The sequence below is a fragment of the Aquila chrysaetos genome, chromosome 9, assembly GCF_900496995.4.
Source record: "Aquila chrysaetos chrysaetos chromosome 9, bAquChr1.4, whole genome shotgun sequence".
NCBI lineage: Eukaryota > Metazoa > Chordata > Aves > Accipitriformes > Accipitridae > Aquila > Aquila chrysaetos.
The window spans coordinates 19,719,088-19,725,652 of record NC_044012.1 but is presented as its reverse complement, the minus strand read 5'-3'; the positions used below and the strand labels follow the sequence as shown (position 1 = coordinate 19,725,652).

The 6,565-nt window shown below is 38.8% G+C and overlaps 1 long non-coding RNA gene across 1 annotated transcript; it reads left to right on the top strand.

Moving 5' to 3' along the window:
• Window positions 1–1,257: 1,257 nt before the first annotated feature.
• On the top strand, window positions 1,258–6,065 carry LOC115345477. The gene is made up of 3 exons (XR_003924851.1): window positions 1,258–1,408; window positions 1,530–1,668; window positions 5,936–6,065. It is a non-coding gene; the product is annotated as an uncharacterized LOC115345477 (long non-coding RNA).
• The last annotated feature ends 500 nt before the right edge of the window (window positions 6,066–6,565 follow it).

The window sequence follows — 6,565 nt, the reverse complement described above, 5'->3', positions numbered from 1 at the left end:
CCTTGCAGGGGAAGAGGCTGCAGTGCGGCTCTCCCCAGGAAGACAGCGGTGGGACCCGACTGACAGGTCCCCAGATCCCCAGTGCTGTTCTGAGCTCTCTGCTCTGGACAAGTGGGAAACAAAAAGAGGAATTGATAGGAAGTTTATATAGGTTCTGAAGCCAAGCTGCAGTTGAAATTTTAGTGAAGGTGGGTAATATTTTTTTCCACGAGGACCTTTTCGAAAAGGTTGAAATTTAAACTGGGTGTTTTATTTTTTTGTTGTCACTTTTCAACAGCCTTCAAGTTGCAAACTGGCAAACTTTCACGCAAAATTAAATTTTATTTCTTTGATGATATACTGAAAATACTTCACCTTTTCCCCTGAGGCCTATGTTTTGATTTTTTTGCTTTTGGTTCAAATGACTTCATTTGGAATTGGAATCAGGTTTTCTGCTGCAAAATGCAGCTACCTATTCTAACAAAGCCTTATCAGATAAGCAGAGTGCTGTCTCCTTGTCTGGGATTGCTCACTGTTTCCTACTTGTGATCAGGCAACAGTTAAAGGGGCACTGTCAGAAAGCATAGAATCAAACTATTTTGGAGTTTGACGCAAGGTACGTAGGTGACAGCAGGTTTTGTAGAAGATAACCTGAATATAAATCTACTCCTGAATGTAACCAAGTGGTATTAGGAAGATCCTGTAAGTCTGATACTGAACGGTCATTTAGGTATCCTTAAGGAACTTGCTTTGTTGCAAAGTGTGAGCATATCCCACAGTAGGTGGATCTGGGACTAATTGCTCAGTAGCTGAAAACATTGTGGTGGACCCAATATTGCCAATCCAGGGCATTGTCAAGTTGAGACTCAGCACTCAAAAAATCATGGAATTTTGAAAGCAGTAGGGGTTTATATCTTGGAACTTGTTTCCAGGTTTTCATCATTGACAATGCATGTTTTCAAGTTTTCATAAATACTGACATTTTAATTGCCTTGAAAACAACAACCACTGAAACAGAGCCTCATGTAGTCACATAGCTGTAGAAGCTAGGTCTTCTTAGAAAACAAATATTGCCATAGTGACAATCAAGTTATGTGATGGCAATTGAATGAGCAGATTTCCTTCAAATGACAAGCCAAATAAACTAAGCCATGCCAGGTTTGAATTGATTTTCATTTTCAATTAACCATCCTTTTGCAGGGTTGATTATTCATTTGCTTAGTCCAGTTTTGCTGGCATTGGAGGCCAGCGAGTAAAAATGACCTGTCTAATTCTGGAATTAATTGAGGCTGAACAGTACATATACAAAACATATGGCAAAACACAAACTGGATTTTAAGATGTTACTTCCATTTTAATTATCTGGGATGATAGGAATTTTAAGTGGTTTATGTTGATTGAGCCTTTAAAATGAAATTGACTTGATTTGGTAAACACTAATGCCTATTTAAAGCCGATTTACAGAATGTATAAAATATTTCTATAGATAAAACTATTATATGTGTTTTGCATATTTTTAAAATCTAACAGCTTGTTGTTTTCCCTTCTAGGGAACAGGACTCTCTGAGTTAAGCATGGAAACACAGAACATATTCTCAAGTCTCGTACAAGTTTTGTCATATGCTGACGTTTTGATCAGCAGTGGTACTTCAGTGATACGCTGTTGAGAAACAAGTATGTTCTACTAAGGTAAGGTACCTCGCTCTGAAAATAACTTGCTTTAGATGGGTCCAAGGGCTTTGTAATTCATTTTAGAAAAATCGCCACTGCAATGTCAGTGGTTTCCTTTTCTGCCTGCCCCCCCCCCCTTTTTTTATAAAGGTGTCATGTCAAAATTTGCAATATTGAAAAGCAGCAATGACTGAACACTTTCCAGTTCTGTGTATAGATATTGGATAATGTGGTGGGTCCCCTACAAAATAAACAGAGAGAAAGCCAGTCAGATAACAGTGATACCAGCTGCCAGCTTTACAGCTGTGTTCAGACCAGCATTTCACTTCAGTGTATTTTACAGTTCTCCTTTCTACTAAAATGTGTGTGCTTGAGCTTCTAAAGGTACTTTCTGTTTCTTAGACAACCAGTTTCAGGAGAAAAACAGTTTGGTTTTTTTTTCTTTTTTCTCCTCCCCCTCAAGAGGTAAGAGCCAGCCTACTTAACATTTCCAGCCTACTGGTTAACTACTGTTAATGTTGCTAAACCATGGGGAGCTGGTCACTCCCACTTCTGCAGGGCTGTCAGGTAATCTATCTACCCTGCTGTCTTATTAATAAACTGCTTGTTTATGTAGCCACAAGAAGCCAAATGTCATCCAGACTTTGAAAGTAATCTTTGCTTTCCTCAAGTCTTAGCTTTTGACTGTGACACACCTTGGGCAGGACTTTCATGCACTTGGCAAGTATGACATCAAATACATGGGACAAAACTGGTTCACCTACAGTTGTTAAGAAGTAAGGCAGCTCTGACTGAGTAACTTGTAGTGAATTAGGGCATCAGTTATCTAAACATGAACACATTAGTCTTGCTTTATGTAGTATTTGATCAGTTCTAGGCTTTCCTTTCAGTAAGATTTATTTTCAAGCTGTTTTCAGTCCCGATTTATGCTTTTTAATCTCTCTGATTCAGAAGTTAAAAGCAAACAAAGCACTGCTTATTGTAGCAAGACTGACTCTGTTAAGCAATAGTGAGGAAAAAGGTTTGGTTCTTGGTTTTGTGCAAATTATGTTAAACAAAACAAGCCATTGTATGCTACCTATAGCCTTGGTTTAGACTTGCAAGACATGATCTGGACCCAGCTCGGCTCTCCAAATGTAGGAAACTTTTCTTTAAAACTCATGTTAGTCTAACATTAGAAAAGTTATTTTGGATAACGCTGTGCACGTTTGCTAGGAGCCAGAGGAACTTTTTCTAGGCCGGGTATAACCCTCCGCGTTTATAGATCGTGCTAATATGAAATGACAGCTTGGTTTGAAGTGCCCTCTAGTGGCAAATGGGATTTTGGTTGAGGCATCCGAAATAAAACCTGCTAGAAGGAAGGCAAGCTTCAAAGCTAGGTCAACCTTTTGAGAATGACTAAGATCCTTATTACCCAATATTAATTACTGCTCTGACAGCACAGAGAGCGGGATTAAGGTTTGCATGTCAGGATGGGCTAATACTTGCCAGGTATTCTTCTGGTGAAGTTTGTGGATATAAGGAAATACCTGAAAAGAAGCACATAAAGAAATTTGTGCAACTAGATCCAATCGGAAGGGAAACTCTAAGCAGCTAGAGGTGCAAAGGTTTTCCATGGCCATGTTCTGACTGTTACTGAGGAAGTGTTTGCAAGTAAAAGCTATAGCTGTCAACTTCCTTAGCTGCTACAGTTCAGAAAGATACTACTTTGATTTGCATATGAAATTTGACATCAGACAGGGGAAGGCAAAGTGGTGTGGCGCTACACTTTGCATGGAGCAGCTCCCAAGCTCCTGCAAAGCCGCATAGTGCTGCTGGCTCTAAAGCCAGAGCATGTTTTCCCCTGGTGCCACTGCTGGAAAGCCAGCACTGAGGTGTCACAGAGCGGACTTCATTACCTGTATAGATTTAAGAGAAATATGGTTTCAGAACTGTCTAATTAGCGTACTTTGCCTGAGAAATGACACCAGTGAATTAAATGGACCAGAGGGAGGAGAGATGTGTTGTTCACTGCGGATGATGGTGCCAGAACTGAGCTCCAGGTTTATCCCCTTCTGACTTCTTCTGCCTTTCAAATAACTTGTTCTCAGGGGTGCAGCTTTAAGGTGGTTACTCATGTGAGTCCTGTGCTTCCAGCTGATGCACACATACATGGGGAAAGCATATTTAGCAGCATCAGAGAGCAGTAAAATAAAATGCATTCTCACATTTCATTGAAGGGATGCCACAGGGCCTATTTTCCTCTTGTAATAGCTGTCAGTGCAATAAAACGCTTACTGGGATACTTCACAAAGCAAATACACATCCACATATATTATTGTGAATGGTGGACGCTTTCCAGTTTGCCTGTGCCAAAGGCAGCAGATGCAGAACTCTGACGCAGTGAGTCATGTGCCATTAACAGTTATGGAGATGTTTGACACCCGAGTCACATCTGAACTCTGTCACATGTAACGAGCAGTACACCTGTCAGGCTCCAGCTAGGGAAGCCCTTCCTGGACATGCTGCTGGTCGTGGTAATGCAGTGCCTACTTTAAGAACTACTTGTATGTTTTCTGTTTAGAGATCTGCCTTTTAATACTGAAAGGTTAGGCCTGAAATATTGACTCTGTGGGGTCCTCAAAACAAGCAAAAGGAGTCTTTGTAATGCTCACATTGAAGGAATATTAGGATTTAATTTATTTTAACGACAGAATTTTCAAAATAACTCGGTAATAAGGGTATGGAAATGCATGATCATACAACATTTATGATGATTATCAGCTAAAATGAGAACTAAGAATACTTGGACCAGATTTTTTCCAGGATACCAAAAATTAAGCAGAGTTCCAAGCCCTTATTTTTATTTCATTGCACCATCTAGTGGCCAAGTACATCCAAATACTCGAACTGGGTAGCAGAAGTGCAGTCACACCGAGCCATCTCGTTTACTTCAGTGTGTACATCCAGCAAACCCTCTTGTTTGCCAAGTACCTGGAGAAATTGATAGACAAGTAGAAATTCTAATGTTGTGTTTTCCACAAAATATTGAATGTGGGAAGGATGCATTCTGAGGCACTAAGTGGCACTATCCTGCAGTGTGCTCAATAGAGTCTCCCTTTGAACGGGATTCGGCATGAGATATAACAGTAGAAAAACATTTTAATTATATCTGCCTATCTGTGATGGTAGGTGGGCTTCCTGATGCAACATGATAAATCACAGACATCTATGAGTAGAACTGTTGTTGAAGTGTAGACAGATAAGAATGAAGTTAATATAATCACCTATGGTTTTTGTAAGAAAGAGATGTTACCTGTGTTAGCTCAGCTGCTGAAACATACAGAGTAAAATCATAATGAAAATAGGGAAGTTAATAACTGTCACGTAAGTTAGCTGTGAAAATAGAGATTATGGGGGAACAACAGGCTAGGAAAACTTTTTTTAATACAAAAGTTAGGCTTCATGTACATTCAGTGACGGTCTGTGACCACTGTTTCTTGCTATGAATTGTTATAAAATAGTAAGTGCTTTTTATCTAGGGATCTTCAAATGCTTTACAAATGAAGCAGTTACTACACTTTTTGTAATTCTGCTGCATTCTCTTATCTGTAATGTCTCTATCTTTTTCTTCTTTTCTGGACAAGGTAGCATTGAAAATTCAATTTACCTTTTAGTTAAAAAATAAACAACAGAAGTCATTGGTTTAGGATTGCCTGAGTAAGTTACTGTCTTGAATTCAGTTTGCAAGAAGCCTGAGTACTCTGCATGTTACTATGATAACAAGTAATGCAAAGTATTTCTATTACCACAGTGTAGAATATCTTGGGGCCAGTCTGGGTAACAATTCTATGGTTACAGTGGAAACTGGATCATATAAAGGGATTTAGTCCTCTTTGAGAAAAGCCACATTTAAGTCAGCGTGCTAATTCTTCTGTCTTCCTTTCACACACACTGCACTATTCTTTTCAGCACTTTCCGTTGAAGGATGATTTTTAAGGAAATGTATATATTTCAAAGGTTTCTTCAGACAAAATGGACCATTTCCTCAAATTAACACTAATTCCATCTTTGTCAAGTTGTACAGTCACAAACTGGTAGTGTTAACGCCCAGGAAATCAGTCAGGATCATTTCATGTTCCTACCTCAGCTAAAAAGCTCTTTTAATCAGATATAGGTCCATCTAGCATACCTGGCCTCTTACAGAAAGAGGAAAAAGTAGATTCTAAGACAGTCTTTATTTTGAGAACATGTATCAGTCACGGTACAGAGAAGTCTGGCTTAGCAAACTTTTTTTTTTTTTTAGTAAAGCATCCTGGGAATGGGAGGAGTCTCCAGCCGTAAACCAGTGTTCTTTCCCCTACTAGTTTTGGGGGCGGGATGAGGGGTGAGAAGAAAAATTATTCATGGCTTGGAAGCTGCTTTTGTTGCATTGAAGCATTAATACAGGTAGGAGTACTTTTTTCTTTTAAATTACTGATCGATCTGGTCAGCTAAGTGGGGGGATACTTTCTGGTAAAAGAGATGAAAATTCTCTTTATCATCTGTTCTTTCCCATGCAACAGTGTGTTTCTAGGATTGATAACAGAGCAGTTGTGTTATTGTGGAGAAAAATATAAATTGGTGTTGGCTGGAAATAATTTCATGGAATGTTTTCCCCAAAAAGATAATATGACCCAAAATAAAAGTCTTTAGGGCATTGCTTAATGAATTTCCTATTTTTAATGGAGGTAGAATGAAGTTTTGCATGAGTTTAACTTTGCTTCAAAACAGCTGATGCCAGAAAACTCTCGTCTAGGTTTGCAATAACTTTTGGGTTAGAAATTCAAATTAATAATAAAGTATTGAAATGAAAAAATTCAAGAAATAATGTTCAGTTCATCTGACCTACATTTTGTTTTGTTGTTCCCTTTTTTTATTTTAGGAAGACCTTCAC